Consider the following 14,232-nt stretch of genomic DNA (forward strand, 5'->3'; position numbering starts at 1 on the left):
GAAAAAGTTACATGGAAAATATCTAATGGGCTCTAATATATAAATCTAGAATTGGAGAATATTTCATTCTGTAAAGTATGAGTGTCCAGATCACTTGAGAAGACGGAATTGTCTTCATAAACAGAAAAGTACCAGGAAAAGCAGAAATAAGGAATAAAAAGTAGATTAGACCTTTATAGTTCCTTTTTTAAAAAATAGATTTAAAAGAGAGGGACTTGCTTATGGTGACTCAGGTTGACAGGAATCTCTTATTTCTTGGTTGGTTAGTTGGTTTTTAACAGATTCATTTCAAAGTTTACTTTGACTACCTGGTGCTTAGCACTAGTGACTCCATTCTGGTTTGGACTGGTGTGCTTAGCCCTAGGGCAGGAGGCTAGTACAAAATAACTCCCATATAGTTTGTTTAATAGAGATTGTGTAGTTAAATGAAGTCATGAAGTTGGTCCCTAAAATGATAGGATCCTTAGTTTTGTAAGTGAGATAGTTATTTCGTTCCCTCTCTCAAAACCAAGTTAAAGTCAAGTAACAATGTAAGAATAAGGCCATCATCTACATGCAGAGGGACCCTTCTGGAGACTGAATTGGCCAACACCTTAATCTTTCCAGCTACAAAATTGTGAGCAATAATTTTCTAGTTTAAGCCACTTAGGCTACGATGTTTTGTTGTGGTACCTAGAGAGGACTAATACAATGGCAAACTGATGGATCTAAAGGATATCTTTGTGTTATCCCTGTGTATCAGACACTTTACTGGAGATCCAGAATAAAATGTCTATTTTAACACCCATAAGTTGTCTGAGGTTGGTAGGATTTTTCTCATTGGCACAGATTAGGAAATAGAAGCATAGACGAGATTAAATAACTAGCTCAAGATATACCACTAATAAGTAATAAAGCCAATCCTTGTCTGAATCACTCTGAGGCATCTCTTCTTTCTAAATAAACTTTCTTCCACTGGTGATGGAAGTAGATGTCGATTGCATTGAAAAGTACAGGGTCCTTTCAGAAACAAATTAAGACAAAAATCAAGCTCAGAGCAGTGAAAAGTATAAAAAGGCAAAAATGTAAATGGATTGTATATAGGAAATCCATGTTAAAACTTCTTCAGCAGGAAAAGCAGTAATCTACTTTGACCAGGGAGTATTATCCTTAAAAACATAAAATGAGAAAGAAAGTGGTATCCATACCTGAAATCAGAATAGACCCCACAGTTTGACCGCAACCCAGATCTAAATTAACCTATTCAAAGAGCTCTTCCAATCTAATGAATAAATATAACCCTGGGTCTTAGGGTTGAAGACAGAATTTTTCAGAAGATCTATGTCTCCTGAACTCATGTTGAGGGCCACAGCCGAGTCGGGATGACGCATGGCATTTTTGCCAGAAGTAGTGGTTGAGAGGTTACGCCAGCGAGTTCTCACGGAATTCCCATTGAGTTCCGGTTGAGCTCTCGCGGGGATTCCTGAAGAGTTCACATTGTTTGGAAAAGTGCCAGAGGAGGGATTTCTGGTTGTTGGTTCCTGGAGGAGCCGCGTGGGGTTCGGGAGAATTCCTGGGGAGTGTGTGTGGAGTGTGCTGGTGGAGTTCAGAAATAAAGTTTGTTCCTGCTTCAGTGGCTCATGATTTGGGCCCAGCCAGACTGCGGCATTTGGTGGCCCGTACGGGGAACGCCTGAAGCTCGGAGGTAAGTGAAATTGCTTGCCCCTGAGGGAAGGCGAGAGAATGGGTGACCATTTCTTTTCTTTTTTTTTTTTTATTGGTTGTTCAAAACATTACAAAGCTCTTGACATATCCTATTTCATACATTAGATTCAAATGGGTGACCATTTCAAAAAACAATGTGTTCTTGTTTTGATTTGTTTTGTTTTTGTTTCAAGCTGCCTATCCCTAGAACTTTCTCAGGCAAACTGGGAAAAATGGTTGGCTCAAGGTTTGAAGTTGTTCGCCCCTGAGGAAGAGATAGAAATAGACCACAAATGCACATGTCAGGAAAATAGGAAAATTGATACAACAATTTTTTGTTCCGTTTTTGTTTCATTCTGTTTTGGTTTTGTTTTGTGTTATCTTGTTGGATTGCGTTATCTTTATAGTAGATTAGAAATTAGTAAAAAACAAACTGAAAGAGTGTTAAGTAAATTGTTAGAGGTCCAGACCATGGAGAAAGACATTTTAGATCAAGTAAAAGAGAAGGTCTCTTGAGCTAGTCAGATAGAGGAAGGAAATTTAAAGGAAAAGGGGCTATTAAGGATAGAGCTACAACAGGAGGCTGCTACTTACACCATTCTATCACCAGAGGGCTTAATTCAACCAACAGCTCCACCTATGGAGACAGCTGAGTGGCCCCCAAAACTTGAATTTATTGGGCCGGGGTTAGCTCAGTTGGTTAGAGCTTGGTGCTGATAACGCCAAGGTCACGGGTTCGAGTCTGGCTGGGCACAAAATCACGAGCCACTCAAGCAGGAACAAACTTTATTTCCAAAACTCCCATGAACGCCACACACACAGCCTTCTCCCGGGACACATCACACCAACAGGACATCCCTCCTCTGGAAATCCCTCCTACTGCACTTCCCCAACCAATGGGAACTCTGGGAATCCCCATGAGAGCTCCAAAGTAGCAGGCCCAGGCAGACAGCAGGGGTCTAATATCCAATTGAATACACATTTTAACATAACCATTATCATCTCAATGGCTTGCTGGCCTCACCTTTCAACCAAAAATGCCATGTGTCATTCCTACTGGCTATGGCTCTCAGCATCATGTGTCATCCTGACTCGGTTGTGGCCCTCAACAAACACCCATAAAGACTGCCTACATGTTGGTAAGGATTCAGATATATAAATATCGCTCTCCTTTATAGAATGACTCCACTGACTTCCTTCATCGTATTTTATAAAAATAAGCTGCTTAATATAACCACCAGTGTACGTGGCTGCTTTTATGTCAACCAGAACTATTCTTGACTTTTGTCAACAGAGTGATCATTCAGGAAGAATAAAAAGGAAGGAAGGAAGAATGAACTAGAAAGGAAGAGTAGGAAGAAGATGAAGGGAGAGAGTAAAGGAGAAAAGAAAGGGAGGAAGAGAGGGAGAGGGAGAATGAAAAGAAGGGAGGAAGGAAGAAAGATGAGGAGCTACTGGATAAAGCAGAATGGAGGAGGTAAGATTTACGGTTAGCACATGGGAATGAGCTTGGGAATTTTAGTTGAAAACAAAAGTAAAAGTATTTCCATGTATTTAATTTAAGAACTCAGCTGTATTAATTGAATTATAGAGTTCAAATTAAGAAAGTTATTACCCATACTATATATATAACTCTACTTGCCCTTTTAGGAAAACAGGGTCAACTTTGAAAAATACAGGGAGAAAATTGAGGTTTGTTAGCCGAGTGAAACAAAGACACAAGAGAGAAATGAAGGTTGTCTTCACATACTAGAAGGAAATCTAAAAAATTGACATATCCAGTGACTATTCTATGTCCAAGAAGACAGAAGAGGGCAAATTTCAACTTTGTATGAGAAAAAGTATTTTAATACAAAGTTATGAACCAAAATGCACTACTCTGCAGTAGAAAGAATAAAATTCCTGCTTTTAAAGATGTTCAGTGTTTTTAAGTATAGAAGTGAATGAACTAAATAATTGATGGCCAGTGTCACTGATATAAAAGAATAAGTATAATTGGAAAGGTGACAATTGTTTGATTTTTAAAAATTAGAATATAATCCATTATACATCCATTAAAATCCATTAAAAATATTAAGATCAAAAAGCAACTCAGATCAGTTGTTAAAATTTGTCCTATATAGGTAAATGTATTTAGGATCCTGGAAGCATCCATAATCTGGAAGATTTCATAAATGTGTTCATAATGTCAACTGCTATAACTACTAAATTTTTTCTATCACATTATATAATTTAATGTGCTAATTGTCTGCCTGTCTGTCGAATTTTGTCTGTGTTACTACTTCTTATTCTGAAATATTCCAACTCCTTGTCTCCTGCACATTACATACTGATATATCAGTACCAGTGTAGGGATTGACCATTTCTGACAAGGCAGGGTACATTCTAAGCTACTGTCAAGCAAGACTTTACTCTAGAAACAAGTATCGCCCCAGGATTTGGACACAAGAGAAATGGAAAAAGCAAATAGAGATAAAGAAAGCCCTTTGAATATAAGGATCCAGGGGAAAATTGGGAGCAGGGTTGTAATAAGAAGGGGAAGGTATTGGGGAATGAAATTGACCAAGTTATATTATTATATTGTGTGTATGTATCAACATGTAACAATGAATTCCACTGTTATAAATAAGTATAATTCACCAATGATTTTTCTTTTTTAAAGATGAAATTATAATGGCCAGAGCACAATTCAGGGGCATTGGTTAAGAAGGTGCAGAAATCTCTCAGCTAAGCCTGGCGTAGTTGAGACTCATCTGGTTACAAAAAAGAAAAAGAAAAGCTGGGAACATAACTAGTTATCAGATGCAAGCTAGTCTTAAATGTAATGCAAACATTTTAATATTCATTCAATGATTTCAAAAGGAGCTTTAATTGTCTGTCTTTCCCGTCCAGACTTAAAAGAAGCACTCATTGTCTTTTTTAATAATCACTCCCATGGAAGGTGCAGGCATCTCTGATTAAGGGAGAACAGTGAGGGAAAAAAAATTCTGCTGAACTTGTTTGACTACAAACAAACACCATTACAGTAAAAATGTGATGAATAAACAAAATGTACTAGGACAAGAAATGTCATTTTAGTCTTTTGAGACTAGCAAGAGCAAGTAGGATAAAAAAGTCAACATTCTCCTTTTAATTACATTCTCAGCATAACTCTGAACATGCAGGCCCTCCACCATTGAGTATGGGGAGTAAAAATGCTCCACACAGACAATGTGCTCTGAGGAAATTGTCAAATTAATTTTCTTCCCATCAGTGTGCATAATAAACTTCCATTTTATTTTCACATTCTCAATGCATTTTGAACAAATACAAAATTCAAGAGTATAAGAAAATTGACTTTTATATTATGATAGCAACTGAATATATTTTTAAAATAACTACTTCTAATGGGCCAGAATTCTTATTCAATATTAAATGATAAATCTTAGCCTAGTGGGCTAATCATAAGCATTTGTCCTTCCAAGCATGAAAATATACGGCTAAGATTGAGATGAGAATGATCAGTAGAAAAAGACATATCTCTAAGTACATTGTATTATACTCTGTAATCATAGGATTGTTTCTGCAAATCCCTTTAAAGCATATTAGTTGTTTTATGAATAATGCTTTTTTTCTCAAATAAATCCTTTTTGCATATGCATTATTTTAAGTACAGGGTGTTGATGACATAGAGAATAAGTTATTTTTATGAATTCTCAGTAAGTAAAGAGTGTACTTTCCATCTTTATTCTGAGATATTTGGAAACATAATTTTTAAGATAAGTGATTTCATTTGCAGGTATATTTGAAAGAATTTTCTGAGAATATTAAAATACTTTGGTAGCTTATTTTTTATTTTATGTATACATTAAAAGTCATTTCTGCTATTTTGTGAAAAGTGTTGTGCATCAATTCTGGTCAAAGAAAGTTAAAAGAAAAGTCTATATATCTTTAGAAATATAATGGGATAGTTTCAGAAAATATTCCAAGAAAAGTAATCCCATCATAGTAAAATTGTATAACTGAGCAGTACTTGCCAATAGTAAACTGGTGTTGCAAATTAATTTAATGAATTAGTGAATTGTTGCTTGATATGAACATTATATCTCCTTATGCCTTCAGTAATCCTAAAGAAAATAAAAATAGCAAATATATAATTTGTTTCATCCTAAAGTATTGTATGATATATTGTGATACTGAGTATCATCGTTTTCTCATTAGACTACACAACCCTGTCTCCATTCCTTCTCCATTCTCTGCTGTATTCCTGAGAATACCCCAATAATTGCATCATCATCATCATCATCATCATCATCATCATCATCATAATTGCTAGAACATACACTTGAAACTTACATATCTTAAGAAAGCTCCAGGTCAATTTTATAAAATAGTAACCTAATATTTTGATACAAATTTTAACAACTTCAGTAATTTGGGGTAAAATGGAAAGGAAGTTAGGACATATTGACCTGTGGCTTTAACATTTACTGTTCTGAGTTTTCAGAAACTGTGTAACTTTGAACACTACTTGCTAATAGCAAGCTTTGACTCATATTCCTTTGACCCATATTGATTTAATTAACTAATGTATTGTTACTTCATATTAATATCCTTTCTTCTTATTACTTCAGTTTATACTTGATTAGAAAAATAAAAATACCAGGCCTATATTCATTTTGACTATAAAGGGTCATATAAGATATATAATTTAACCAATATTTTAAGTCATTGTTAAAAATTCACAACACTTAAGAAATTATCCTTATTTACAAAAAATAAAAATATACATAAAAGACATTTTTTTAAAAAGGAAATACATAAGTAAACAGTTTGAGGAACATATTTTAATTTTTATTTTCATTACTTTCCATTGATTTGTGTATGTTTCACATTTATAGAGATAAAATATTATACATCTATAGATCTGAAATTCCAGACACTTTTCTCAATACAGAGGGATGAACAAGACCAAGAGCACTCAAAAGTAGTATGGCAAAGTAGAAAAGAAAAATGCAAATTACATTTTGGTCATTATAGTGATATGGGTATGCACAAGGACTCTCTGATCTAATGGGAAGGACATACAAGAAGAGTTTGGAAAGACGTCAAAGTTTAAATTATGTTTGAGATGAATCTTGAATTTGATCATAAATCGGGTATTCATGGTTGTGGAGTAAACTTATGTTCTATTACTTATGTAGAAATACACAAGAGTTCACAGAATCTAGGCCTCTATGGAATGTGAATAAGTTTGAGAATAAGAGATTAGGGTTGAGAATGAAGCAAATAAAGTAATGAAGGGCATATTAGGTCACATTAAAGCAATCAGTTCTCAGAGTATGAAAATTCTCAGAGTATGGTTCCCAAACGGGCTATATTAGTACCATCTGTAAACCTGTTAAAATGTAAATTGTCAGGGCCCACCCAATACTACTGGATCAGAAACTGAGGAAGTCTTCCACAATGCTTCTTTTTTCCCCCCTCAGGTGATATTAATCCATTTAAAGCTTGAGCACCTCTGCACTAAAATGTTTATTATTTGTTTGGCACCACAAAGCTCTGTACTCACAAACCTAAGAGAAACTTTAGGATAACCCCTGGAGAGAGATATTGAAAAAAGACATGAATGAATGCAAGAGAATAAATTTAGTAACATTTCAGAAGTCCAGGTGAAAACCAATGAGAATTGATGGAAATACCCACTAAATATATTAGAATAGAACATAGAGTGAATTTTTTAAAAAAATTGGGGGTATAAAACTGACATTCATTGAACAAGAGGACCTTTAATGAAGCATAAAAAAGAATTCTGATTTCTAGTTTTCTTAGTTAGCTTCACAGACTTTCTGATCCAGTTATTCAGCATAATGTCAAGTACTATTACATATATTATCAATTTACATACTTCTTTTTAATTATGTCTTTCTTTTAAAAACTGATTATACTCTAAATTTTTGAACATTCTTAGTTTAAGTCAAATGTATCTACAATCAATAAGGTGACAACTGATTTTCCTATTTATAGATGTATACACTATCTAGCAATTGTATTTATCAGCTGATATACTTTGAGATCACTTTTTTTAGAAATATGAAAGTGATTTTTAACATGCTATTAATTCTAACTATCAAACAGGTCAAATGGTGTTTTTTTAAAGTTACTCAAATGAGTTTTAAATTTACTTCAGAAAATGTAAATAAGGGTGAAAAACCAAACAATGCATTTTTCATCCATTTTTTAAAATTGTAAAATAACAATTTTATTCTTACTTCTCAAACTTTTAAAATCAAGGTACCACTTTTATCCTAAGATGGAGTTTTGTGTAGCTTGTTTTAATATTTTTCATCAGGAATATTTAGGTTCTAGAAATTGCCAACTTTTTTGCAGTAGATAGAGCCACATACTGGAGCTATGGAGGTGAAAGAGTAATTGAGACAAATTCCCAAGGAAAGCCTAGATTTAGACATGGATACAAAAGGGACTCAGGTCAATGATAAATTCATCCCATGTTATCTTTTCTCCAAGTACTGTGAAACACCAAATTAATAACCTAATTTAACCTTTCAATGAACTACCAATTAGGTAACAATATTTGTTATTGTAGATAGTAAAATGAAGACACTAGTCACTTAATTTAGAGAATGGAAGATAAAAACAGCATAATATGTGTCCAGATGTATCAACCTGTGAGTCCTTAATGATCATTATTTATCATCTTGCAAAAAGATTTTTAAAAAAGTCACCAGGAAAGTACATAAACAGCAAGGTGAATTTAATGCAATAATAAAAGCAAATAATAAAGCATCCAAATTAAAGGTGAAGTTAAGTCAGTTATTTATTCCCATGTGTCTTTCTGTGAGAACAATCAGCTTTCAACTTCACTGTGAGAAAACACAGATAATAGCATTGGAGGTATCTATTAACTATATATTGCTTGCTTATTTCTTTTTTTGTGTATGAATGTTGCCAAAATTGTTCTGGGTGGACATGCAACAAAAACATTGGTTATTGGAGGCAAAACATTATAAACACAAAGAAAGGAGGTAGAAAATACCAATATAATATTTTATTATTTTAAAACATGTTTTTAGTTGTCAATGGACCTTTCTTTTTATTTATTTATATGCAGTGCTGAGAATCAAACCCAGTGCCTCACACATGCTAGGCAAGTGCTCTACCACTGAGCCATCACCCCAGTTCCCCCAATATAATATTTTAGCATAAAAGAGTGCAGCTTTCAAAATATAGAAAAGTAAAGCAATGTGGAAAAGGCAAAAATAAGAAATATCAAATTAAATTCTCACTTTTTTGGTTGTACCCCCAAGCCTAATAATATATTTTAAAAATTTTTATCCCAGTTTATACAACCTCCACACACATTATTTATATCATGGTAATTTTATACATTATATGAAATGTCAATATATGATAACATTTCTTCATAAAATTAATAGTAGGGTATTCTATTTCTTAGAAACAAATAGGTCAAATGAAATATCACATTACTATTTTGAATAAAAGTATAGTTTTCAAAATGCAAATATATCATAATTGTGTAAAATACTATAGCTCATTGTGACCAATTTCTGTTATTCTGTTGCATATTTGTTTTTTAAGGAAATGATAACATTTTAAATAATCATAAATAAACTAATTGGAATATCCTTAAGTAAATGTTCTATTATGAGCATTACTGCTTGAGGTATGATAATAATTACAAAACTAGCATCAGCATTTCTAAAAATATAATGTCCTCTTGCAGTAAACTAATGAGAGGTCCTATTGTTTTAGAGAATTTTCAGAATATATAAATGTTCACACATAATAAACTTAGTTGCACAATATGAAAATTGCTGATATAGAGTTAAACTAAGTGTTCTTAGTAATAAAAATCACTATTAGGTGAGGGGTAACAGGAAGCTCTTCTATACAATATATGAATCCCTGTTTAGGTTATTCTTTTCCTTATCCCAAGCAGTTTAGGACCTGATCACAATTTATCCCAGCCTGAACTGGAAGTCTCCTGCAGAACATTAATGCTTGCATTAATGTAGATTTTGCTAGCTAACATTTTTCTCTGTGACAGTTTCATATTCAAAATTGTATATGCATGACCCTCTACACATATAATTTTATGATTGTATTTTAAAATATAATGGCTCTATAATTTCACACCTGGAAAAGTCATCAATGGCCCTAATAACTTTAATGTATTTAATTATTAATATTAATTATTAAAAAGATATGTAAAATACACTGAGTCAGAATACTTGCATTTGGGACTCTGTCGGCATCATTAGAAATAATCACATTTTTATTTGAATCATCATCACTAATCAAAGTAAAAAATCAATTGAGACCTAATTATTAAAGAAAAATGATTATCTGTAGTATGTGTATAGGGAGCTGATCTTTTTGCTGTTAGTTGAAATCTGAGGTATTTAGCAAACAGACAAGATGTACAGACAAGTGAATAAATACCATAAATCCAAAGGTATGGATGGTAAGTTACATGTGACATACAATACCCATCACTGATGTTAACCTGAGTATGGATTTACTATATGAAATTACATATTTGTGAAACTGTGCTATTATCTCTGTATCATACATTAGGATAAAAGAAAAGGAATGTTTTACCTTTATAAAGAAATATTTCATCCCCAGTGACTAACAAAGGGCCTCATACGTTGCCAATATGCGATATTTGTGAAAACAAATAAAATGAAAAAATATCAGTTCTAGCCAGGCTTGGTGGTGCACACACACCTGTAATCCCAGTGGCTAAGGAGGTGGAGGAAGGAGGATCACGAGTTCAAAGCCAGCCGCAGCAAATTAGTGAGGCTCTAAGCAACTCAGTGAGACCCTGTCTAACAAAATACAAAATAAGGCTGGGGATGTGGCTCAGTGGTCAAGTGCCCCTGAGTTCAATCCATGGTACCCAAATAATAATAATAATAATAATAATAATAATATAGGCTCTATTGGGTAATTAAATTGTGTTAAATACTGAACAAGTGTTTAATTTGAAAATACTATCTGATTTTATAGATGAAAAATTTAGCTAAGTGAAAATAATACTTGCAAGATCAAACAGGAGGCTGAACCTGTATTAATTTCCATTTAAGTTTTGAGTAAGGTTACAGTAGTTATTATTACCCTAAGGGTAATAATAGTAGGTGAGTCATATAATAGTTAAGTGCCAGATCCTGTTCTGAGCCTTGTACTCAGATCAGCTCATTCAATCCCTGTAACAATCTTCTGAGATAGGTAGGATATTGTGGGAGACCAACCTCACACGTGACTGGGTCACACTCTCTGACTGGGTGCTGAGGCACTCAGTCACAGAAATGTGGCAGAGCTTTCCCCCACCCTTCTTGGGTTTGAGGGTCGGTGTCTCATGCATGGATGTGTCTTGCTACAGCCCCATGGGTGAAGCTATGCTCACCTGTTCCTATGTAATATAATCCCTTGCCCTGTTTAGGATAGAATCTTCCATGGAAGTGCCTTGTGTGTGTCCCCTTCTCTTACTGTGCCCTTGGGTGTGGCCTACCCAGGTGTCAGTCAACCTGCTGACAGTGGACATCATGAAGATAGACTCAGCCCCCTGAAACCTGACCCCTTGCCTCATTTGAATAGCTTCTCCTCAATAAAAGGGGTCAGTGTGTGCTCTCACTCTCTCTCTTCCCGCGGACCCTTAAGGTCAGAGGAGCCGTCACTGCGACCCCAAACAAAAAGGTATTTGTGTCTCTTGTGTGGTTATTTTGCGCAGCCCAATTAGTCCAGTTCAACTGGAGTAACCCCTGAGCCTTTTAGTCACAAACAGAAACCCGGCAGTATATTACTCTAATTCTACCAGAAGACAATATGAGGAACAGAAAGCAGTAATGATAAGAAACCTACACATAGTCACAAAGGGACAGCATGTAAGAGCTAGCATTTTAAGTCTGATCTGATTCCAGAGTCTTTCCTTTAACTGCTATACTTCACAGTTTTTCAGATTTCCCATTTCTGCTATGTAATCATGTGATCACTGTGTGAACCTATTTTAAAGAATCACTCACTTGTCATGACAGAAATTAATTCCAGGTTGAGAAATACTCTAGACATGCAGACCAACTCATCCAGCAAACAGATGAAGTTTCAACATAACATGAATAAGATGTGCACATCTGAAAAATTACTGAAATTCATAAGCCTAAGAGAAATGTTACTAAATAATTATTACTTGGTTATATGTATTTGAAGTAGCCTAGTAAACTAAAATGAAGATGAACATATAAGAAAAAATCTTGGATTCTACTCTGCAGCTATAATATCAATAGCCATTGAACAGTCATTTTGTTCACTTGAACACCAGATATTTGGTCTGTTAAATGGAAATTATAAATTCTTAACAGATCTGTTTTAGAGAGCTTTTAGGATATTTGTGAAGTGGCTATGTACACCAAAGTGGCATGCAAATTTTCAGTAATATCTTAACTCTTCATTTACATTTGCAACTACCATGTAAAATTGTGAACTTCTTAAAAACAGTGTACCAATACATCCTGAAAAGTCCTAGAATATCCAGTAAGATGCCTTGTGCTTAAACTGTCCCTCAGTGCACAGACTATCAAAGCATTCAACCTCCAACATTGCATGAATAAACATGAGCTAAAATCACTCATTAGCTCTGCCAGCTTAGGCAAATGACTTAATTCTTTAATTTTAAATTGCATATATAAAATAATTTTATCAATGACTACTCCATCAGATTTTTAAATGACACATTGAAACAATATTTTCAAAGCAGATAGCACATGGTATTAAAAGCATAGTGAATACAATATGTAGATAAGTGAGATGACAAGTATTCAATCTAAGAAAGTTAATTTATAAACAATAGATCAATAGCATAAACCATACCCCTTCCAAGGACATCTGCATTTTAGCTTAAGGCAGAAACTTCAATAGAAGAATTTTGTAAATCATCAAGGTTAATGGAATGATTTGGTGGATAAGAAGACCTCTTTGGTGCTCTTGTAACCAAACTGAATCTATGAAGTCTGGCTCCTTTACACATCAGAGAGTAAAAAGTTCCCAGTCACTTATTCCCTGTCAAACAATGTGTTATTTGTTGAAAAAATGAAAATGACATAGGAATACAACTGACCCAACAAGCAATTACACAAGTGGGTTTTGTTTGTTTGTTTTTCCCAGAACACTTCTCCTTTGCTAAGCTCTAATAGGGGAAAGAATTGTATATGGACCATTAGATTTACAACTCCTTTTATTATCTTTTTTGATGTATTTTCATTTTGTATACACTCTTCTTTCCTAGTTTATCCATATCTTTTGATTGTTATTGTTTCTGAGCTTCAGTGATATTTGAGTATTAAAAATACACCAATATATCCCCCAACAATAAAAGTAGAGTAGATCAGAAAAGGTTGATTTGAATTGTTGATGTGTACATTATCTCTGCTCTCTAAGTGTTCCATGCCTCTCAGCTTCATGCATTCAATCATTCATGGAACATCTGCTGTTTGGCTTCCCGTTAGGTTTAGGCAGGATGAAGATAAGCTGTAATAGAAACCTACTAATGTGGATATTAAAAGATAAGCAAAAAAACATATAGAATAAATTGCTGGGTGTGACTCTGTGTTTTAATGGAAAGAATGTGAAATAAATTATATGGAAGTAAAGGTGAGACTGGAGTTGAAAAAGGAATAATTTTTCTCCAATTGAAAGAGGTATAAAAAGAAGAAATGACCATCCCTAGTCAGAGAGAACCAGATGGACATTATAAAACACTCGGATGTCTTAATCCATCTTGTGCTGTTGTTAACCAAATATCAAAGGATGAGTGATTTTTTAAATGACAGTTTATTTGGCCCATGATTCTGGTGGCTGGGGTCTCCAAACAGCATGACATTGGCATCTTGTCAAATTCCCTCTGACTATATCACAACATGGTATACAGATGCAGGAAGAGAAACGGCTGTGTGCAGAAAGAATGATATGCCTGGGGTTGCCTTGTTTTTTTTAACAACTTGCTCTCCTGGGAACAAATCCAGTTATGCAAGATCTAACTTGCTACTAAACCATGGACATTGATCCCTTCTATGAATGACAATTCCATGATGGAATCACCTCCTACCAGTCCTCACTTCCTGAAGTTTCCCCTACCTAAACACTGTCACATTAGGGCCAAAGTTGCAGCACATTAATCTCTTGGGGGATAAACCAGATCCACATCATATCAGGTGTGTTCAACTAATGAAAATGGTTCAAGTCAGATAGAACATAGGACAAGAAGAAAGATAAAGTTCAATGGGAAATTTGGCTAACAACTCGGCAGAGGCAAGCTGATGAAGACCCAAGGCATGGAGACCTTGGCTCTCCTCTCTGTCTCCACTTTCATGATGCTTGTCTGCTTATTCTCTTGTACTCTCCAAATTTAGCAGATTGAGTGGAAACCACACAATAAAATGATGCATTCTGTTTTATATCATCACTAATTACCACTGAGTAAGATTCACAGATGATAAAAAGATAGTGAAAACTAGCAATTGGATTTATTAT

The sequence above is a fragment of the Marmota flaviventris genome, chromosome 3 (genome assembly GCF_047511675.1).
Source record: "Marmota flaviventris isolate mMarFla1 chromosome 3, mMarFla1.hap1, whole genome shotgun sequence".
In the NCBI taxonomy this organism is placed as follows: Eukaryota; Metazoa; Chordata; class Mammalia; order Rodentia; family Sciuridae; genus Marmota; species Marmota flaviventris.